The following is a 23,676-nucleotide window of genomic DNA, read 5'->3' on the forward strand; positions in this document are numbered from 1 at the left end:
CTCTTTGTGTTGAAATTAATATTAAATTGGAAGTCAATTATAAATGAAAATACCTTTTTAAAGAGACTGCGGATGTTAACAGGATGTGTAACAGCAGGAAGGATTAAACAATTAAGTAGTGAGCAAGTTCTATCCAAGAACAATACAATAAAGGAGGAAATCAGCTATTTTTCATAAACACTAGAAAAAAAAATAACTTCCTGAAGCAATTTCCAATGCAGAATGAGTCACCTAAACAGCATGCAGAATTATATGTAGTAGTTAGTCTCCCTTTCTACATATTTAGGCCATTGTTCATAGCATTTAATTAGATGATGTTTAATGCTTCATTTGTCGAAGGACCCACTGACTACAAGTGACATCTTGAGATTAAAAAATTTCTTTCAGCCTCATGTCATGACGGCAAGGCTATGCTTACAAGTTAGTGGGGGGAGGGGTGGGACAGGGAAGAGAAGGGAAAGTTCAATTACTATGGAAATAAGGGAGGGATTATACAACAAATATCATACTGCATTTGCCCTGTTTGAGAAAATCCTCTGGGTTTGTTTACTTAGTACTACAAAAAACTGCAAAAATAATAAAACTAAAAGGAAAAGACACTTCAGATGTAAGGTAAAAATTCCAAAAGTGCATAAGTGATTTAGGAACCTACTACCTAGTTTCAAATAAGATGAAGGACCTTATTTTTTAAAGGCATTTAGTCACCTAAAGACAGATAGGTGCTTTTGAAAACCCCTTTAAGCATCTAGCACCCACTAAACACATAAGACATTGCAGGATCAAGGCCCAAGTCATCACTTTATTACTTACCAGTTCATTGTTAGCTTATGGTACTTGAGATAGTCTATTCCTTGAACTTCTCAGTGCAGCTTTCATTGTTACAAGGCAGACTTTTTTTTCTCAGTCATCTCACAGTAAATGAAGCTTGTGGCTGGGCTTCATTAGGTTTTTCACTATGCCTTGCCAAGAAATGTGAAACTCAAGTAACTATGTAAATTCATTAATCTCATAAGGCAATTAGTGTAAAATCCAATGACTGTTAAATGATTGTAAATGAATTAGTTACTACATAACATTTAATTTTCATAAGTACATTAATTTATTTATATAACATGGCAATCTTTACAAAGAAAAGGCAAACATTTAGACCCCAATCCTACAGTTCTTGCACAATCAAAACTCAATTTGCATCTAATGTATCCTTACTGTTATGTAGAAAACTTGGTCCTTAGGTAAAAGCAATGACATTTCATGCTGTGCATGAAAGAGACTACACATACACAGTGCAGTTTTGTGTGCATATAATATATTGTGTGAGTGGGAGAGAGAAAGAAACAGAGATGCACACAACATTGTATAAACCCCAGAGTTACTAGAGTCCTTCATCTTATTTCTAGGGCCTCAATCTTAGGGGGTAGATTTTCAGGTGCTGAGCACCCACAATTAAGACCAGGTTTTCAAAAAAGCTCAGCTTCCATTTAGATTCCTACATAAGAGTCGGATTTTCAAAAGTGCTCATCAACTAGACTGATGAGCACATTTTCAAAAGAACCCAGCACCCAAAGCACTGAGCTCTTTTGCAAATCTGGCTCAAAACCAATTCCCAATCAGCACACTCTGCACTAGTTAAACAACTATGATTTTCTTTTTGTGTTGTTCATACTAAGGTTAAAGTTTAGATTTTCATTTCAGAACAACATATTGTATGGTTAATAGCTAATTATTCCCAACTGAAGCTAAACCTTTTGCAGTTGAAAAAGTATAATTGGTAGCATCTGGTAAATTGTTTTCTAGGGCCTCAATCTACAACTCTTGCCTCAATCTACAAGCTTCGATGCTGAAGTCAATGGGAATTGCTTTATCCTTGTTCACTGATTTCACTTATGCTGACATTAGGACATTAGAAACAACTCAACCATGCTCAATGGAATTAAAGCATTGAAAGTGAGAGTGTAATCAAACCCAAGGAAAGTTATTGAAGGAAGCCTAAAAATAAAGGAATTTTGAGTCAAGACCAAACATTTCAAGGACTTCTCATGTCCTATGTCTCATTATAGCAAGAGAGCTGGAGAAACTCCTTCCGTTGGTTTTTGACCAACATAGTTCCACAGATGTCTGCACAGCCATGCCAATTTTACACCAACTGAGGATTTAAGCTTCCAGGAGACAGAAAAACTGGAGGTTTTCTCAGGATTTGTGATTGATAGGTCTGGTCCTACTTCTGGAGCTGTAAGGAAGAGGAAAATAAATTGGAATGACAAGGCTAAAAGCAATCAAGAGTTATAAAGCCTACAAAGAGTACTATAACATCCTATAATGTTTGGTATTTTCAATCCAGTGATACTGTCAAGAACACAAATGCCACCTGTCCTGCAAAAACAAAGGAGAATCAGTGAAGGACTATGCAACTATCATCATGCATAGTTCGTTAACCAGGTCTAAGCAGTAGGGGTATGGGAGAGTATAGGAGTTGATCAACAGCATGCTCACTCTTTCCATTAAATACAATCATATCAGGCTGATAAATCAAGAAGTGGTTCACTTTAAAAATTAGTACAATAAGCAAAAGTAAAAAGACCAAAACTTTGAAACGTTTTCTGCAGTGCTTTTAAATAGGTCTGGCATCCAAAGTCTTCTACAGAAGCACATGTTTAATTCATTACTTTCTATCATTAAACTTCAGCGTAACATGACTGGATTACAGATTTTTTTTTTATTCTAGTTTGTTTGTACTAATTTTAGCTGATCTTAAAATACTTAACTGCCAGCTATCCAAACAACTATTTCCCCCACTCTTTTAGTGCCAAACTTCCAGCCCTATTACAATTACATTGTTTCTAGAAATGTGCCAAGTCTCATTTATTGAGCAGAATAAAGCTTCAAAACTATGAACAAAGCCAAACTTGATTTGTTTGTTTTTAGCAAAATTGGATTGTGACAGAGTTCTGTATGAAAACTTTTCAAACTAGCACCGTTGCCGTTTCCTTATTTTAAATTACCTGTGCCATAGAAACAATCATTCATAGAGTCAAATCTCAATAGGAAAACTTTGAATCCTAAATGACCAAATGCCAAATGAAAAGTATTGAAATAAAGAGTCCTGAACCTTCTTCCAAACCTCTGACAACATAATTGTGTACCACAACGATGAAGATTGTAGAGGGAATGGAGTACTCTAAATGTCTGGTCCAAGACCATGAAGTTCACTTCCAGAATAACTGTCTCAAACCTCAGCATTTTCCAGTACAAGTGCCACAACTTCAACTTTGTGTTCACTAATAAAAGCTCCTAGTCTATTAAAGAAGCAAAAAGCACATACGGTTTTCCTTCTGGGGTGAGCACTGGTGAAGGAATCAAGTGTGACGTGCTAGTCACAATGTTCAATACATTACTGGAAGGCATTAAGATACATGGGTTTGGTGTGGCATAAGATCTTAAAGTGAATAGAATAGAATACAAATGCTTCAGGTTTGAAAAAAAAATCAGTTAGCTTTTTTTTTTTTAATTGTGATTGTACTTCTGAAACATACCAACATACTAGTTGAAGGCTATTCCCAGAGATTTTAGCAAAGGTGACATTAGAATGCACTGCAAGAAGAGCTGATGTTGTAAGTGTTCCAACACAATTTGAGAGCTGAAATATGGATATGAAATCCAAACTTCAGGGTGCTTATTCAATTTAAACTAACAAACACTGAGGTTTGTCTATCATTAGTTCACAAGTCATATCAATTCATTGGGTGGATTTAGTTGCTCTCAATTAGAAGTACTCAATGCTAGAGATCTGCTTTGTCATCAAAATTCATTATAGACCATTATTACTTCACACTGTCACAACTAAAACTTCATGTTGATGAAACATAACTATATTATATTATAATTGTTTTGTGTTTCTCTACAACACAGTTAACAAAATAGTTTCTCCTCTATTCCCTCACCAACCAACTCTAGGCAAACAGGGCATTTTGGGGAGGGCTGTTTGCCTTCCCACCCCTTTTCTTCTATCCCCACCACTTTTTCCTGGCAGTGTGAGGAAAAAAGGAAGGGCAGCTCATTAACATCCTCTCAGCTCTCTTTAGGCTACCTTGTGTGTGAATGCATTAGGAGGAGTCCTGGGATGAATGGGTTTCTTTCAGAGAAAAGGCATTTTGAGAGGAGGTTTGATCAAACCTGTGCATTACAGCAAGTGTACTTAATACACCGAAGAACTGGATGTGAATATAGCCAGGAACTGAGAAGTGAGTCTCCAACTTTTGCTCCCTCCAAGAACCACTTTGAAAGAAAAATCATCACCCCATGGACCTAGCCTTCTCTCTCTCTATCCCACAATATTTGAGTATTTTAATTTCCTGCTGTAGGCAGAACTTTGGATCCTATTTCCAGCTCCACTACAGTCTTCTTGTTCTGTGAGCAAGTCATTTCGGCTATGTCTACATATATAAGCATACCCACTGTGATGGGTTCCCGCCAGGGTGCCACTTGGAACTGGCCTAGGTTCCCCTTACTCTGTGCTGCTGTGACAGGCTCTCAAGCCCCCTTCCAGCACACACACAGGTAGAGAGACACCCAGCTGCACTATATTCACACAGATGCTGAGATCAGCTCTGCTTGGGAGCGCTTAGCTAAGGAATTGCCCAGCATGCAGGTGCACATCCCCTCTGGAGTGTAAACTCAAAATTGTATCGTTTTGCACTGCACAAAGACCTATACAGTGTAAGCTCATAAAATTCACCCTCTTCCTCAATGTGGAGAGAGATATGCACAGCTTTCTGTCCCAAGTATGAGTTCCACACTGGTTTTAGAGACAAAACAAAACAAGTTTATTAACTAAAAATAGATTTAAGTGATAGCAAACAGATAAAAGCAGATTACCTTCGTAAAAATGCAAACTGATCTTAACACACTAGATAGGTAGGATTTAAATTAGCAAATTCTCACCCTGAGTGATAAACAGGCTGGTAGATTCTAAAGACACAAGTTACCTTGGCTTTCCCAGGTTTTCATACACAGTCTAAAGATCCTTCTAGCCTGGGACCATAATTACCACAGTTCAGTCTTTGTTTCTCAGGTGTTTCAAGGTGTGTTGTTGTAGGGAGAGTGGGGTGCTCTCAGGATGTCATTTCCCCCCTTTTATATCTTCTCCCCACTTGCTGGAAAATTCTTTTGCTGTGACCTGGGTCAAACAGTTCCCATTGTGCAGTGTTATTTCTGAGAGGTTTCCATTGTATACAGTTCCTGGGGTAATCCTTGTGCATCTGTGCATTTCCTCAATGAGCCATTAATATTGTTTGGCCTTTTTACTGTCGTACCTGAAAGGCTGCTTGTGGGTGCTTTCAACCTCACAACATTTTTCAGTAACACATACATAGCCATGTGTACATACATACATAACACTTGCCTACCTTACATACTGTGAGGCTAAATTCATAAAACATTTTGAGAGCCACAGATGTGAGATATTGTAAAAGTGGAAGGTATTATTACAAAGCTTACTATATAATATCATTGCCAAATAAAGAAAAGGTTTATGTAATCATCCTTACTGTCCCAGAGCGGTCCATTATGACATTTCCATCTTATATAGTGGGGTACATTGCCCCACAGCCAGGACCGTCTGGAGACCTACTTCTTCTGGAGTATCAGTGTCCTAAATAGTGTCCTTCACCAGTACTAAAACACAGGTAGCAAAACAATAAGTATTTTCCCCGACCTGAGATCTTACAGCATTACCAACCTCTTCACCAAGTGACTGGAAACATACCACCACCACCAACTCACTCAGACCCCTACCAGTTTGAAATTTCAGTCTGTCTTCCAGTTCCCCTGTCTCCTCTGTTCTATTTCAGGACACCAATGCAAAGGAATATTTGTCTTGAATGCTTCCCCACAATAGCCCACCACTGAAGCTAATCCTGGTCTCTGAGGCTTATTCCCTCCCCTCCCCCAATATCTGCAGCCTTCTTCAGCCTCTCCACCAAGGAAAGGATTGCCATCTTGCCTCTTCCTTGGGCCTTCTTAGAAGACAGCATAGGGCCTCCTCACCTTGGATCTTCTCTCAGTGCTGTTCTGAACACCTTGCTTTATGGCAGCCACTCAGCTGGGTCTGATACTGAACTGAGCATGGCATGCCCTCCAGGTGAAATAAGGTGGGTTAATTGGGCTCTTGGGCTTCTGTTAACCCTTTATAGGCCTTCTTGGGATTATACCTCCCATCACAGACTGCAAGGAATAACTATTTAAGATAGTTAGAGGTAAATTAGAAATAAAGATACAGCAACGTAATCCAAATTGTAGCTATAAATTATTTCAAACTAGGAAGAATAATGTAACATTCTTAAGATTCAGCAGTAATTAAAGTGTCCTAATAATAAACAAGAGTTACATAAATGAATGAAGATTAGACTTGGCAACAATTGGAACCTCACTGATCATTTATGGTTCATATTAACAAAGTTTTGCTAAATTAATTAATGTATATATCCAATAGTATAATGCAGCCATAATTTGTTTTCTAAAATTGTCTTGACTAATGACTCACAGAAAATCACTGTTCCATTTAATGTCAGCATGTCTTTTGGATTACATTAGAACAGAAAGTGCACAATTATTATTTAAAAATGTTATCTCTTCAATGGTACAATCAAAACACGAAGAAAACCATTTGTGAATTATTTGAATACATTCATTAGATTTGTGTGGGCAGTTTAGAATTCATTGCAATGGATTGTCACAATGAAAAGAAAGGATGGCATTAGCTCTCAAAGAAAAACCCAACAGAAAGGAGAGTCAGTATCTGATCCTCTTACTATCTTGAGAAAATCTATAAAAGCAATTCAATGGTGGTAGAAAAGCACATATGCACACCAAAGTTATATTAGAGATACTGTTGCTCTTTCTAGACACACTTCCCATTGACACTGTGCTTAAAACAGCTGAAGGAGTATTGCATGAAATATGCCATTATTTCAGCCAGGAGTGTTCAGTCAGTGGTTCCTGTCATACAGATAATCAGTGACCAGAGATCGAGAGGAACAATACAACATGGGTCATATATGATTGACAAGGAAAGAGAAATGTGCTTTGACAAAGCTTGTTAACACAAAGATTGGTTCCTGGCACTAGCTAGCTTAAAGACAGCAATACTGTTGGTATTTCTTCATCTTTATGCTGATCAGAGATACTGCATTGTTTGGCCAGGTCAGGGAAACAGGCCAGAAAGTATCATAGAATCATAGAATCTCAGGGTTGGAAGGGACCTCAGGAGGTCATCTAGTCCAACCCCCTGCTCAAAGCAGGACCAAACCCAACTAAATCATCCCAGCCAGGGCTTTGTCAAGCCTGACCTTAAAAACCTCTAAGGAAGGAGATTCCACCACCTCCCTAGGTAACCCATTCCAGTTCTTCACCACCCTACTAGTGAAAAAGTTTTTCCTAATGTCCAACCTAAACCTCCCCCTCTGCAACTTGAGACCATTACTCCTTGTTCTGTCATCTTCTACCACTGAGAACAGTCTAGATCCATCCTCTTTGGAAACCCCTTTCAGGTAGTTGAAAGCAGCTATCAAATCCCCCCTCATTCTTCTCTTCTGCAGGCTAAACAATCTCAGTTCCCTCAGCCTCTCCTCATAAGTCATAAGCCCCCTAATCATTTTTGTTGCCCTCCGCTGGACTCTCTCCAATTTATCCACATCCTTCTTGTAGTGTGGGGCCCAAAACTGGACACAGTACTCCAAATGAGGCCTCACCAGTGCTGAATAGAGGGGAATGATCACATCCCTCGATCTGCTGGAAATGCCCCTACTTATACAACCCAAAATGCCATTAGCTTTCTTGGCAACAAGGGCACACTGTTGACTCATATTCAGCTTTTCGTCCACCGTAACCCCTAGGTCCTTTTCTGCAGAACTGCTGCCCAGCCATTCGGTCCCTAGTCTGTAGCAGTGCATGGGATTCTTCCGTCCTAAATGCAGGACTCTGCACTTGTCCTTGTTGAACCTCATCATATTTCTTTTGGCCCAATCCTCTAATTTGTCTAGGTCCCTCTGTATCCGATCCCTACCCTCCAGCGTATCAACCACTCCTCCCAGTTTAGTGTCATCTGCAAACTTGCTAAGGGTGCAGTCCACACCATTCTCCAGATCGTTAATGAAGATATTGAACAAAACCGGCCCCAGCACTGACCCTTGGGGCACTCCGCTTGATACCTGCTGCCAACTAGACATGGAACCATTGATCACTACCCATTGAGCCCGACAATCTAGCCAGTTTTCTATCCACCTTACCGTCCATTCATCCAGCCCATACTTCTTTAACTTGCTGGCAAGAATACTGTGGGAGACTGTATCAAAAGCTTTGCTAAAGTCCAGAAATAGCACATCCACTGCTTTCCCCTCATCCACAGAGCCGGTTATCTCATCATAGAAGGCAATTAGGTTAGTCAGGCATGACTTGCCCTTGGTGAATCCATGCTGACTGTTCCTGATCACTTTCCCCTCCTTTAAGTGGTTCAGAATTGATTCCTTGAGGACCTGTTCCATGATTTTTCCAGGGACTGAGGTGAGACTGACTGGCCTGTAGGTCCCTGGATCTTCCTTGAATAACAAAATTAAAATAAAGTTTAATCAGAACTGCAGCCCAAGAATTTCTTAATACCAACTGGTGAGGTGGTTCAGAGGAGTTACAGGGATCTCACAGATCTGATATGTACATTCAAGATCACCAGAAGAGGTCTCTTATATAAGCTGGGATCACCTTGGTCATCAATATCATTGTGAAATGCACGTATGAATGTTGTGTATGGAGTTAGGCATACACACTGAACATTATGTCCTTAAACTGTGGATCACGAGCCCTATCACCAGCAAGGTGAAAAACAGGTTCTCTTTCAGACAAGAAATGTTTATGCATCTGTCTGTTTACATGTAAATTAAGTATTGTATGGGTTGCAGTGGGTCTCCTCTCTCTAGTATGAACTGGATGCTAATAAAGGATTGGGAAAACTTCAGCATAGCAGGATGAATTAAACAGTAGCCAGGTTGAGGGGTAGGGAGATACTATTGTGAGGAGCACATCAAAGGTTTTCTCTAATATATTTGGGGGACAAAGACGACACCCTGTCATCCTTCACCTAGGATGTAAACAGGCAGCGAGTTTGCTTCATGAAAGAGGGGTAAAAACTGTAGAAAATTTTAGGTGAGAAAAATCTTCTCTAGACAGGAGGACAACTTGTTTAGTCTCTAGAAAACATGTTATGACTTCGTTTTATATGTAACAATTTGTTTCCAGTATACTTACTCACTATCACTTGAATCCCCATTCTTTGATAATCAATTTATTCTTGTTTTCACTATAAATATATCTAAGTGCTGTGGTATTAAGCAAAGTAATGGTCTTGAGTTGAATTTTACAAGCTGTTCCTCTGGAAACAGCAGGCCTGGTACCTCTGAGTGTTGAGTGGATAGGTGCCTGAACACTATAGGGAATTCTCTGAGGACTCGGGAGTTGGTGTGTGCCTTTTGCTAACTGGTACAGAGAGAGTGAGGCCTGCAGAGGCCTGGACTGTAATACTTGTGTTTTCAGAAGCTGGTGGTTTTAGGGAGCTGATCCACAGCAGGCACAGATGAAGCTCTCTCACACTAAGGGCAGATGGTGGTAAGTTGCCTAAAAAACCTGGGTACCCCTGGGGAGCATCACAACAACTGAAACCAAACTTTCTCCTCTCCTCCTTCTTTTCTTGTTGTGTGCTGTGGCCCTGCCTCAAATATGTCCCTGCTGCTCTCAGCACCCCCTCAACATCAGAGTTTGTAAGGTGGTTCTGTGAAGGCAGTCGTATGGTTGCCAAACCAATGGAATCATCCCTGGCTGGATCTGGGGCTTTTAGAGCTTCTTTACCTTACCCCAGTCCTTTTATTCAACCCAATGGGGCCAGAGAGAGGTGAGAATCTCACCTATGGCTCCAAAGGATTTTCTAATTTGGCCACAGAGGTATTAGTGGAGTTGGTTGGGAGTAGGGCCTGATAAAAAAGCAGAAGGTGGGGATTCTCATGAATCCTGCCCAGCTGCACAGAAGATTCCTGACTTACCCATCCTAGGCCATGGCGGCCTGTTGGGACTAATAAACATGGTTCTATTGGCTGCAGGCCCTTGGCTATGTTTGATTATTCCACAAAGGGGAAAGTGCAGCAGGAATTATGTTCTATAGTTCATTCATACAGATGTTTTGCAGAGAAAAGGAAAGGTTGGGGAGACTTGTTGGAAGAAGCACACACTTTGGCTTTTTCCATGGACCTGTTGTCCTTTCCATTGTGCGGTGAGGGATCATATGGACCCATTCAGGTGCAAGTTGAAATCTGCTAATGACTAAAGGAAGGAAAAGAGGCAATAAAAGATGGACAGAGAATAAAAGTGAACGCATGATATTGGTGTATGGCATATTTTCACTGTGGACTAAATTTGCAAAAGAAATACTGGCATTTTCAAAAGTGGCCACTGATTCTGGGTGTCCAAATTAGGCATACACAATTGGGCCCAATCTATCTCATGCTGGACACTCAAAAAAGAGGCACACACAATTGCTGGCCATTTTTTAAATGCATAATTATAATGTTTGGAAGGTTGTCTCTAATTTTTACTGCTTTTCGTAAGCAGAGCAGTTTCCACAGGCCTGAAAGGCTTGCTACAATTTTGCTGAAGTGAGAACAGCAACCATAAGATAACAAGGTGTGCTTATGTTGGACAACAACTGGGAAATGGTTTTGTCCAAGGTGAAGTTTTGTCATGTTCAGAGGGACAAACTTTATCTTCCAGATGACATAGTCACCAATTTACCAAATGCTGTAAAGACTCACTAAAATAAAAATGTCAGGTTTCACTCATCATTTATCTTTGTAGCTTATATTTTTCTACAGTGCCCATCATGCAGTATGTGATCACCAATAACCCATAAACAGAATTTGCTAGTTTGTCAAATATTTGTAGGAGGCCAGTCTCATCATCATCATCATGACAAAATGCTATTTACACAATTCACATAACAAAACATTGAATTCTTGCAAAAACTTCCAAAGATATTTGTTTTCACACATGAATATTTGCTAAGACAAAATGGATAGCATGCACAGCTCTCGTCCCTCCTAGGGCTAACAGCAGAGAAACAGAAATACCAATATGTAGATTTTTGCAGTTTTGGCTTGGAAATGCTTGCAAAATATTCTTCATAAAGTGCATGCTAGATTTGCATAAATTGTCAGCAATACTTCCTATCTTTGGTTTATTATTCATATATTATTTTTTATTTGTATCACAGTAGCACGTAAAAGCTCCATCCACTCTCCATTGTGCTAAGTGCTATACAAACAGAACAGAAAGATGGTCCCTACCCCAAAAGGCTTATAGTCTAAGTATTTCTATCGGGGAAAGAGAAAATTCTTTCCCTTGACCTCTTGCATTGAATTTTGATGGAACAGTTATTTGGTGGGCATAGTTTCACAGTGAAGTGAAATTCAAACGATGTTTTGTTCTGTTTTAGGAGCCACATTGTACAGCTCATTGTTAGACACAGTGTGTTAAACTGGATGATTTGTTAGTCAATAAACTCTATGTATGAGAAAACAGAGATTGAATGCTCAAAAAGTGGTAAAGATATGAAATCAATACAGTTATTGAAATGAATGCTTGAGATGAACCTACCACTAGGAGGGTTAAAGATGAAAATTATTTCAAGAGACCCTCTCATTTACTGATGTCTCACACTGTAAAGTCACTCAACAATAAATAAATGACCGATTAAGTGTATCTAGCAGCTAACACAGTGCTCTTTTGTTAAAATGTGATGGGATAGGGTGGGGAGGGGGAAATGTATCTTTCTTGGAGTCAGCCATGGGATGATAATCCCAATCAGAGCTGTCCCTAGGGTATGGCAAATCGGGGCAACCGCTGCAGGAGCCACGCTTTGGGGGGCCCCATGCTTGTGCGTAGGTGGGTGGGGAACTGAGGCGGGGGAACGGTGGGGGGGCAAGGAGCCCCCCTACCAACCTCCCCCTCCTCCCAGCACCTCCTGCCTGCCAGCAGGCCCCACCAATCAGTGCCTCTCCCTCCCCCCGAGCAGCTATTTCGCTGTGTCTGGAGGCGCTGGAGGGAGGGGAGAGGAGTGAGGGCATAGCATTTTGACAGTGGGGAGAAACTTGGTGGGAAAGAGGCAGGGTGGGACCTGGGGGGAAGGGTGGAATAGGGGCGGAGCTGGGGGGTAGCAGATAGAAACTCGGTGCCTATGTCCCGGGCCCCAACTCTCCCCTAGGGACAGCCCTGATCCCAATACAGAGAGATCCTTAGGAGGCATACAGCTGCATACAGGCTTCTTCATCACTCTCTCCCTGCAGCCTGAATGACTGGAAATAATAATTAAAACATCCACTGGAATAATCCTCCTCCAGTCCCAGTCTCATTCTCTTTGCCTTCCCTGAGCCTTGCCAATCTTCCCTCACTTCTCTCCCCATTTTGGCCCTGATCTGGCAAAGTAGGTAAGCAAGTGTCCAACCTTCAGGATATAGGTAGTCCCACTGAACTCAATGTGGCTCTTTCCTTGCTTAAAGTTAGGCATGTGGTTAAGTGCCTTGCTGAATCTAGGGCCTTAATGTTCCTCTGCACTGCTCTTTGTCCAGCCCATTCTCTTGTACCTTTTATTAACCTAGAAGCACTTAGGCATTTTAGAAGTTTTCCCCACAGTACATAGAACCAGATTCTCAACTAGCATAAACAGGAATAGCTCCAACAAAGTCAAAGGAGCTACTATCTATGCTAGCTAGTGATCTGACCTATCTTCTTTGTTGATGCATTTGGTAAAGGCTTTTCTCATTTAGCACCTCCATTTCAATGTTTTTCTCAGGCTATATTATATTTACCTAATGCAATGATAATTCATGTCATTCACCAAAGACATCCATTTAATTGTAGAATAATAAAACATTTTAAAATAGCTTTAGTAAAACAATGAATAATTATGCATTTGTCATTTCTCCATCTCTCCCTTTCCTCTGCAATTGTTGCACAGCTGATAACTATCATCTTTTTTACTAGCCAGCTGTCTTCATAGCCATCCCAAAGAATGCTTTTTTGGCTAGTAAGTAATTAGAAAGCACAGCAAATACAAGTCAAGGACACGGTATAGTTTATTTGAGAAATACACTGTATGGAACACTGAAAGAGATTTTTAATTCAAAGGATCAAATACAATTTGAAATTCACAAACTTTTCTTCAGTAACATTATTTAGTTTCAGTAACATTATTTAGTTTCTGAGGTGGTACTAAATTTCACTGAACATAAAATTTGAGGAGAAAACCAAGGGAAAAAAACACTCAAAAATGTAAACATGGAAATAAATGTCATTAACAATATATAGAGATATATGTATCTCATAGAACTGGAAGGGATCCTGAAAGGTCAGTGAATCCAGCCCCCTGCCTTCACTAGCAGGACCAATGCTGATTTTGCCCCACATCTGATTTTGCCCCTCAAAGACTAAACTCACAACCCTGAGTTTAGCAGGCCAATGTTCAAACCACTGAGCTATCCCTCCTCCCAAAATTATAGCATAAAATATATATTTTCCCTTGCTCCTTTAAAAGATTTTTTTTTCCATTTAGAAAAATCAAATGTTTGCCTCAAATACACATATTCTCTTATGAAAAAACTAGATGCCAATTACATTTTCCCTTAAAGTAGAGTTTTGTTACTTTATATTCTTTTTTCAAAAAACTCATTTATTGTCCTGGCAGTTACTGAATTCAATTCAATAAAATATATTATGTACCAATCACACTTCAAAATCCAAATATATAATTTATATTTTCTTGTAATCCTGCTTAGGCAACAAAGGATTGTCTAGATACCTAAAATGAAAGGATCTGAACAATTCTGATTTATTGTTTTTTAAATGATTTCTGGCAACATTTAAAAGGACATTTCACATTAGCTAGCTAAATTGGTAGCTTTCCCACAAAAAAGAAAGCAGACATAAATGTGTTACCTTGTTTCATAACCACACTTTAAACATTATGGCTTGTATAATTTTCCACCAAATGACACAACAGCCTCCTTTCCCTTGTAGAGATTGTAATAAGCAAATCTAGGTTGTAAAACAATGGGTGGCTGCACAGATTTTCACTATCAATATCTGCTTATTCTTTGCAGTTTGAGTCAATAAAAGCATGGAGAAGCAATGCCTGAATAATTAAATCAATAAATGTTCACCTATGGGATGCACAAGTTTAAAATGTGTCACTGAATAAAATAACCAAATCTAAGTCCAAAATGTCACATGGATTGGAATAGATTCTGTGCTCCGAGATAGGATGAGGATAAAAGGCATGGAGATGGACATTTACTGTAGAATATTTATAACCATACTTTCAGGGGAATGAAAAAGGAAATAGTCTGTTCCCGGAGTTGATAGAAACAAAGTATCAGCAATCAAGCAACAGCTTACATTTCCGTGGGCCTATTCGATCATGACCAATATTTAAAAAAAAAAAGTTTACAGTTTGAGGACCACAGATTTTATTTCTTCACAAATAGGCAGCCAACAATTTTGAACTAAATTCTGCCTCCTTGAGTAAATGTAGCTCCCATACATGTGTGCATTTAATGGTGAAATTTAGCTTGTTCTCATTTTTGTGTCTCCATTTGAAATTATATATTTTTAAGAGGAGACTTTTTGAATTCCTTAGGAAAGATCCTGTATATATTGTATTCATCACCTGGGATAGGAAGAAAGATGTTACAGCTACAGACAGGTCTCAGGCCTGTCAGAACAAGTTGGGAAGTTAATCCAGGTTATTTTTACCTGGTGGAAGAGTTGAATATTTCTCACTGTGAGAACTTTTCACATTTTGTGGACCAGATTTCTTAGATCAAGACTCATTTGTCAGCCTTTGTAGTAGTAAAGTCAATTTTGGGAGAAAGGGACAAACACAGTGTTTCAGATAGTGACAATGACCAAGGTTCACCTGGGGCATGTATGTACTACAACTTGTGAATTCAATCCATACTGCTTCTACCTAGTGAAAACCAGTGAGGAAGTATTGGGTCATTATTAGGGTTGATTGTCGCACATTTCTGAGAGGACAAACTGTCAGCTCAGCTTCTCTTTGGCTTTGTCCACATTAGAGAGATCAGTTGATTATAACATCCCTCAATCAATCAAAATTTATCTCACATCCACAGGCAAAAGTGATTCATATAATCACAGTGAAGCCACAATGCATTCAAGTTCCCTTGATATCTTGTATGGGTAAAGCCACCATTGATAGAGGTTTAAATAGCTATGTGCTTTCATGGATGCAGGGCACAGTAGAGATCCACACAGTCAGTCCAATTGTTTTGAGATAAGTTGAAAGTTGTTTTTAACTTGTGCTATAACATCCTAAATAGTTTGGTCGTGGCTACTTAAGAGTCCTCCATTCTCTCCACACAATATTACATCAACAGGATCAGCTTAAGCTAACAGCTCTATGGTTTCAAACTGAAGGGGTGCTGATAGAAGGGCAATCACAGTGAGTGCCCCTTGTCTTCAGAATTTATTTTTCCCTTTGTTATGCAGCATCCCTTTGTTATGTCGGTCTTCAAAGACGAGGTCAGCTCCCAAACTCCTGCACTGGGCAACACAGTATGGGGAGGAGGTGAGCTGCCCTCAGTGCTGAAACATAATAACGGCCATAGTAGGTCAGACCAAAGGTCCATCAAGCCCAGTATCCTGTCCTCTGACAGTGGCCAATGGCAGGTGTCCCAAAGAGAATGAACAGACAGGTTATCATCAAGTGATCCATGCTCTGTCACCCAATCCCAGCTTCTGGCAAACAGAGGCTAGGGACACCATTCCTGCCCTTCCAGGCTAATAGCCATTGATGGACCTATCTTCCATGAATCTATCTAGCTCCCTTTTGAACCATAAGAACATAAGAACATAAGAACGGCTGTACCGGGTCAGACCATCTAGCCCAGTATCTGTCTACCGACAGTGGCCAATGCCAGGTGCCCCAGAGGGAGTGAACCTAACAGGCAATGATCAAGTGATCTCTCTCCTGCCATCCATCTCCATCCTCTGACGAACAGAGGCTAGGGACACCATTCTTACCCATCCTAGCTAATAGCCATTTATGGACTTAGCCACCATGAATTTATCCAGTCCCCTTTTAAACATTGTTATAGTCCTAGCCTTCACAACCTCCTCAGGTAAGGAGTTCCACAAGTTGACTGTGCGCTGCATGAAGAAAAACTTCCTTTTATTTGTTTTAAACCTGCTGCCTATTAATTTCATTTGGTGACCCCTAGTTCTTGTATTATGGGAATAAGTAAATAACTTTTCCTTATCCACTTTCTCAACATCACTCATGATTTTATATACCTCTATCATATCCCCCCTTAGTCTTCTCTTTTCCAAGCTGAAGAGTCCTAGCCTCTTTAATCTTTCCTCGTATGGGACCCTCTCTAACCCCCTAATCATTTTAGTTGCCCTTTTCTGAACCTTTTCTAGTGCTAGAATATCTTTTTTGAGGTGAGGAGACCACATCTGTACGCAGTATTCAAGATGTGGGCGTACCATGGATTTATATAAGGGCAATATAATATTCTCAGTCTTATTACCACATTATAGTATTGGCTATCACAGCACCCTCTGGCAAGGAGCTGCAGAGGTTGACAGTGCATTGCGTGAAAAAATACTTTCTTGTGTTTGTTTTAAACCTGCTACCTATTAATTTCAGTTGGTGGCCCCTTGTTCTTGTATTATGAGAAGAAGTAAATAACACTTACTTACTTTCTCTATATCGCTCATGATTTTATAGACCTTTATCATATCCCATCTTAGTTGCCTCTTTTCCAAGCTGAAAAGTCCCAGTCTTATTAATCTCTCCTCATACGCGAGCTGTTTTATACCCGTAATCATTTTTCTTGCCCTTTTCTGAACCTTTTCCAATTCCAATATATCTTTTTTGAGATGGGGCTATCACATCTGCACACAGTATTCAAGGTGTGGACATACCATGGATTTATATCTAGGCTATATGGTATTTTCGGTCTTATTATCTATCCCTTTATTGATGATTCCCAACATTCTGTTTGTTTTTTTGACTGCTGCTGCATACTGAGTGGATGATTTCAGAGAACTATCCACAATGATTCCAAAATCTCTTTCTTGAATGGCAACAGTTAATTTAGACCCCATCATTGTATATGTATAGTTAGGATTATGTTTTCCAATGTGCATTACTTTGCATTTATCAACATTAAATTTGATCTGCCATTTTGTTGCCCAGTCACTCAGTTTTGTGAGATCCTTTTGTAGCTCTTCACAATCTGCCTGGGACTTAACTATCTTGAGTAGTTTTGTATCATCTGCAAATTTTGCCACCTCACTTTTCACCCCTTTTTCCAGGGAAGGGATAGCTCAGTGGTTTGAGCATTGGTCTGCTAAACCCAGGGTTGTGAGTTCAATCCTTGAGGGGGCCATTTGGGGATTGGTCCTGCTTTGAGCAGGGGGTTGGACTAGATGATCTTCTGAGATCCCTTCCAACCCTAATAATCTATGATTCTATGTTAAATAGGACTGGGCCCAGTACAGATTCCTGGGGGACACCACTATTTACCTCTCTCCATTCTGAAAACTGAGCATTTATTCCTACCATTTGTTTCCTATCTTTTAACCAGTGAGCAATCCATGAGAGAATTTTCCTCTTATTCCATGACTGCTTATTTTGCTTAAGAGCCTTTGGTGAGGAACCTTGTCAAAGGTTTTCTGAAAATCTAAATACACAATATCCACTGGATATCCTTTGTCTGCATGCTTGCTGACCCCCCCTCTAAGAATTCTAGTAGATTGGTGAGGCATGATTTCCCTTTACAAAAACCATGTTGATTATTTCCCAACAAAATTATGTTCATTTATGTGTCTGACAATTTTGTTCTTTACGATAGTTTCAACCGATTTGCCCGGTACTGAAGGGAGGCTTACTGGCCTATAACTGCCAGGGTCACCAGAACAGACTAAGGACTACTTAGAAAAGTTGGACATGCAGAAGTCCATGGGTCCAGATCGAATGCATCCAAGGGTGTTGAGGGAGTTGGCTGATGTGATTGCAGAGCCATTGGCCAGTATCTTTAAAAATTTGTGGCGTTTGGGGGAGATCCCGGACAATTGGAAAAAGGCAAATATAGTGCCCATCTTTAAAAAAGAGAAGAAAGAGAACCCGGGGAACTACAGACTCACTTCGGTCCCAGGAAAAATCATGGGGCAGGTCCTCAAGGAATCCATATTGAAACACGTGGAGGAGAGGAAGGTGATCAGGAACAGTCAACATGGATTCACCAAGGGCAAGTCATGCCTGACCAACCTGATTGCCTTCTATGATGAGATAACTGGCTCTATGGCTATCAGGAAAGTGGTGGATGTGATATATCTTGACTTTAGCAAAGCTTTTGATATTGTCTCCCATAGTATTCTTGCCAGCAAGTTAAAGAAGTATGGATTGGATGAATGGACTATAAGGTGGATAAAAAGCTGGCTAGATTGTCAGGCTCAATGGGTAGTGATCAACGGTTCTATGTCTAGTTGGCAGCGGTATCAAGCCTCAGGGGTCGGTCCTGGGGCTGGTTTTGTTCAACATCTTTATTAATGATCTGGATGATGGGATGAATTACACCCTCAGCAAGTTCGCAGAAGACACAAAGCTGTGGGGAGAGGTAGATACACTGGAGGGTAGGGATAGGGTCCAGAGTAACCTAGATATTTGGAGGATTGGGCCAAAAGAAATCCGATGAGGTTCAACAAGAACAAGTGCAGAGTCCTGCACTTAGGAAGGAAGAATCCCATGCACTGCTACAGGCTGGGAACGGACTGGCTAAGCAGCAGTTCTGCAGAAAAAGACCTGGGGATTACAGTGGATGAGAAGCTGGATATGAGTCAAGAGTGTGCCATGTTGCCAAGAAGGCCAATGGCATCTTGGGCTGTATTAGTAGGAGCTTTGCCTATTCTATTTAGCATTGGTGAGGCTACACCTGGAGTGCTGTGTCCAGTTTTGGTCCCCCCGCTACACAAGAGATATGGACAAATTGGAGAGAGTCCAGCAGAGGGCAATGAAAATGATTAGCAGGCTGGGGCACGTGACTTACGAGGAGAGGGTTAGGGAACTGGGGTTATTTAGTCTACAGAAGAGAAGAGAGCGGGGGGATTTGATAGCAGCCTTCAACTACCTGAAGAAGGGTTCCAAAGAGAATGTGGCTAGGCTTCTCTCAGTGGTGGCAGATGACAAAACAAGAAGCAATGGTCTCAAGTTGCAATGGGGGAGGTCTAGGTTGGATATTTCACTAGGAGGGTGGTGAAGCACTAGAATGGGTTACCTTGGGAGGTGGTGGAATCTCCATCCTTAGAGGTTTTTAAGGCCCAGCTTGAGAAATCTCTGACTGGGATGATTTAGTTGGTGTTGGTCCTGCTTTGAGAAGGGGATTGGACTAGATGACCTCCTGAGGTCTCTTCCAACCCTAATATTCTATGATACTATGATCCCAGATATGGTGAGCTTTAGGCAAAACTCATCTGATTTCTCATGGTTGGGGGTGTGAGGTGGAGATTGGCTTACGTCTGAGAATGTCTTTTTAAGGAGATACTTTTGCTACCCCTTTTGTCATATTAGGTTATTGGTTTTGTTTTGTAACTGCACATAAATCCAAAGGATTATCTATAACTGGCATGTATAAACCCAGAAGTTAAATTGATACATAATTTCCTTTGTGGGTAAAACAGGATGCTGAATCAGAAGAAGAAAGATGAAGCAGTATTCCTATTTTCTTCCTTTTCTTATTTTCAGTCAGTTGATCCCATCTCTGTCATTTGTTTCACTCTTCAAAATGTGTGCTTAGTTGATTTCCTCAATCTAATTTGGCTTCCCCTGCAATATAGACCTAAGAGAGCACTGCTGATCACAAACCCTTTTTCTTTTTTGATATGTATAATGTGCATTTCTATATAGGCAAACATAAAATAAATAAATAAATAAATAAAAGATCCCTACACCCCAGAGATACAGTTGTTTACAATGAGCCATCTTAAATGATCACCCAATAGATCAGAGAAAGCAAGTCGCACACTACAGGCGATCTTTCTTTAAAAATTAACTAAAACTATACTAGAAACTTGAACTTTTAAAGTGGCCACTATGAGAGGCAGGGGTGGCTCTAGACATTTCGTCGCCCCAAGCACAGCGGCATGCCGTGGGGGGCGCTCTGCCGGTCGCCGGTCCCGCGGCTCTGGTGGACCTCCCGCAGGCGTGCCTGCGGAGGGTCCGCTGGTCCCGTGGCTCCGGTGGAGCCACGGGACCAGTGGACCGTCTGCAGGCATGCCGCCAAAGGCGGCCTGCCTGTCACCCTCCCAGCGACCGGCAGAGCACCCCCTGTGGCATGCAGCCCCAAGCACGCGTTTGGCGTGCTGGGGCCTGGAGCTGCCCCTGATAAGAGGCAGTAGTTACCTCAAGGTGGTCTTTAGCGCAGTTTTACTGTTTCTTTTCCTTGGAGTTTAGATACAGGGACCTTTTTAAACATTGAATTTCTGTTTTGCTGAGATGGATCTCAAATCTACCCCGTGTTTGGAGATAAAATTAATGACTCTGAGATGAACAGCTGCAGAGCTGACTTGAGATGACCTTTTCAGAATATAGATATAGTAGGTGAATTTAAGGAGCAGGGACACCAGAAGAAAATATTTTTTCTTTCCCTCTCTCAAAAGAAATGCATCAGAGAGAGGACATGAAAAACACTTTTGCTGACATAAAATCACATTAAAAAACTATTAAAAAGTGTTATAAAATGTCAATATATGCACAAAAATATATTAATAAAATAAAGCAAAACGTGTCTTAAGAGAACATTAAACATGGATCACTAAAGCTTCACCGCCACCAACTTCACAATATTTTGAGTGAACACATCAAGTCACCATGCCAGGGGAAGACAGTACCCCACTGAGAGTTCCAGGCATGATGCTACCACGCAAAAACCCACTATCGTCCTCTCAGAGCACACAGCTGCATCCTCAGCCACTGCCAGCAGGTCAGGGGCCACCAGAGTCTTAGCCCTTTTAGAAATTGTCCTGCATAAATCCATCTCCTTGGTCTGTTCTTCATTCACTTCTCTAGAACCTCTATCTGCTTCCTCCACAGGGTAGGTGCTCCACAACCTCTGGGACTCGCTTGTGTCCAGGCACCGGTGATGGGGTCACAACAGAGGGTTCCTCGGGGGAGTGGGCGGAGGACTGCTCCCTGGACAATGGCAGACCACTTAGGAAGAGGAGGGGAAGATCAAATCTGACAGTGCAAATGAAGTCTCTGTCTCCTGCTGGTCCCTTGAATGTCCCAGCCTGTCTTACCCATTATCCTGGAGTCCCACATTCTTACCAGAGACCCCTGAGCCTGCAGTGCATGGGCGGCAACCCCTCAAATGACCAGGATCACCACACAGGAAGCATTTGATATGTTCAAAAGGTAGCAAACATGGTGTAATCCACCCCATCGATGTGGTGCTTTAAAATCAGGTTCAAGGGCTGTTCAGGGTTATTTAGAACCATGTAAACCTGGTGCCGGAATGACATAACATGCCTTTCATTTGGGTTGTGGCAGCCCAATGGAATCATCCTATCAGCCGAAACTACCTTCCCATAATGGGAGAGATCAGATGCTAACATCTCATTGTGAAGGAAGGGGGGCACTGGAAAAAACTTTCATAGCAGAAATAAACAAGGGGAAAACTTGAACAAAACACTCCTTGACCCAGAGTCTCTCCTGTACCAAACGATTCACAGACTGCTTCTGGGCATCACTATAGATTTACTCATTGAAGATGCAGAATTTATATCAGCACAGTCAATAATATTACCTATACTCAGCAGCACATCCTTCACAGTGCAGGAGACAGCAAGTTGGCATCAAAGCCTATGCTTGTGGGTCAAATCACTAAATCCAGCTGAAGCGTACCCCATGGAGTAACCCCCACCTCTCAATGGAAAAAAACAACAACACCCCTACAACAAAGAAACAACAAATAACAAAACAAAAACAGAATCAGAGCTAATTCACACAGCACACACCAAAATCCTGAGAAAGAAACTAATAGCCATCAGGTGGGAGTTGGAAATTCAGTGGTGTTGTTGCTTTCTCAGACTTTCACTGACATCTCTTTGGGGGCAAGGCTTAAATAAACAACAATAAAGAGGAAGGATAATCTTTTGTATGAAGAACGGAGCTGAGATTTAAGAGATATGGGTTCAGCTCCTAGATCTACCAAAGACTTGCTGTGTGAGGCTGGTCAAGTCATTTTGTCTTTCTTAATTGAAATAAGTTCTAAGACTTCCATTCTGTCCTGTCTATTTAAACTGTAATCTTTGTCTGTTACTGTGTGTGGCCAACACCTAGCATAATAGGACTCAGTTGAGCACTACTTTAATACGTGTAATTAAAACAAAACACACACACAACCACCAACCACCAACAACCAAAAACCCTACTACTTGGGAGTGTAGTCTTTGTCAAAATGAGTAACAAATAGTCATCTCATAGCAAATTCTGTCCTTTTGTGTGCAGCCTTACAATTAAGTTGCCCTACTTTGCCTATTTCAATGGGCAGTGAGGGAGCAACCCAGACAGAATTTAGACTACTAGATATGAAGATTTCACTGTTTCAAAAACGAAGAATGTTTAGTGTGCCTGAACTCTGTTTGGCTGAAATTGTTCTCGGGTTTAATTAAAAGAGATAAGAATGTGCTTTCTTATATTAGATATGCTGAAGGATAGGGATAGGGTCCAGAGTGACCTAAACAAATTGGAGGATTGGGCCAAAAGAAATCCGATGAGGTTCAACAAGAACAAGTGCAGAGTCCTGCACTTAGGAAGGAAGAATCTCATGCACTGCTACAGGCTGGGGACCAAATGGCTACGCAGCAGTTCTGCAGAAAAGGACCTGGGGATTACAGTGAATGAGAAGCTGGATATGAGTCAAGAGTGTGCCTTGTTGCCAAGAAGGCCAACAGCATATTGGGCTACATTAGTAGGAGCACTGCCAGCAGATCGAGGGAAGTGATTATTCTCCTCTGTTTGGCACTGGTGAGGCCACACCTGGAGTATTGTGTCCAGTTTTGGTCCCCACACTACAGAAGACATGTGGATAAATTGGAGTGAGTCCAGCAGAGGGCAACGGAAATGATTAGGGGGCTGGGGCACATGATTTATGAGGAGAGGCTGAGGGAACTGGGGTTATTTAGTCTGCAGAAGAGAAGAGTGAGGGGGGATTTGATAGCAGCCTTCAATTACTTGAAGGGGGTTTCCAAAGAGGATGGAGCTAGGCTGCTCTGAGTGGTGGCAGATGACAGAACAAGAAGCAATGGTCTCAAGTTGCAGTGATGGAGGTCTAGGTTGGATATTAGGAAACACTATTTCACTAGGAGGGTGGTGAAGCACTTGAATGGGTTACCTAGGGAGGTGGTGGAATCTCCATTGTTAGAGGTTTTTAAGGCACGGCTTAACAAAGCCCTGGCTGGGATGATTCAGTTCAGGGATCGGCAACCTTTGGCACACGGCCTTTCAGGAAAAGCCACTGGCGGGCCAAGATGGTTTGTTTACCTGCAGCGTCCACAGGTTTG

At 41.1% G+C, this 23,676-nt stretch overlaps 1 long non-coding RNA gene across 1 annotated transcript in view; it reads right to left on the reverse strand.

Annotated features, from left to right (window-relative positions):
• Positions 1–1,418: 1,418 nt before the first annotated feature.
• LOC123375475 overlaps positions 1,419–23,676 on the reverse strand; it is a 338,256-nt gene continuing 315,998 nt past the window's right edge. The window contains exon 4 of the long non-coding RNA XR_006581470.1: positions 1,419–2,227. This is a non-coding gene — a long non-coding RNA (uncharacterized LOC123375475). The remainder of the gene's footprint in view (positions 2,228–23,676) is intronic.

This window comes from Mauremys mutica, chromosome 8 (genome assembly GCF_020497125.1).
Source record: "Mauremys mutica isolate MM-2020 ecotype Southern chromosome 8, ASM2049712v1, whole genome shotgun sequence".
NCBI classification, from domain to species: Eukaryota; Metazoa; Chordata; order Testudines; family Geoemydidae; genus Mauremys; species Mauremys mutica.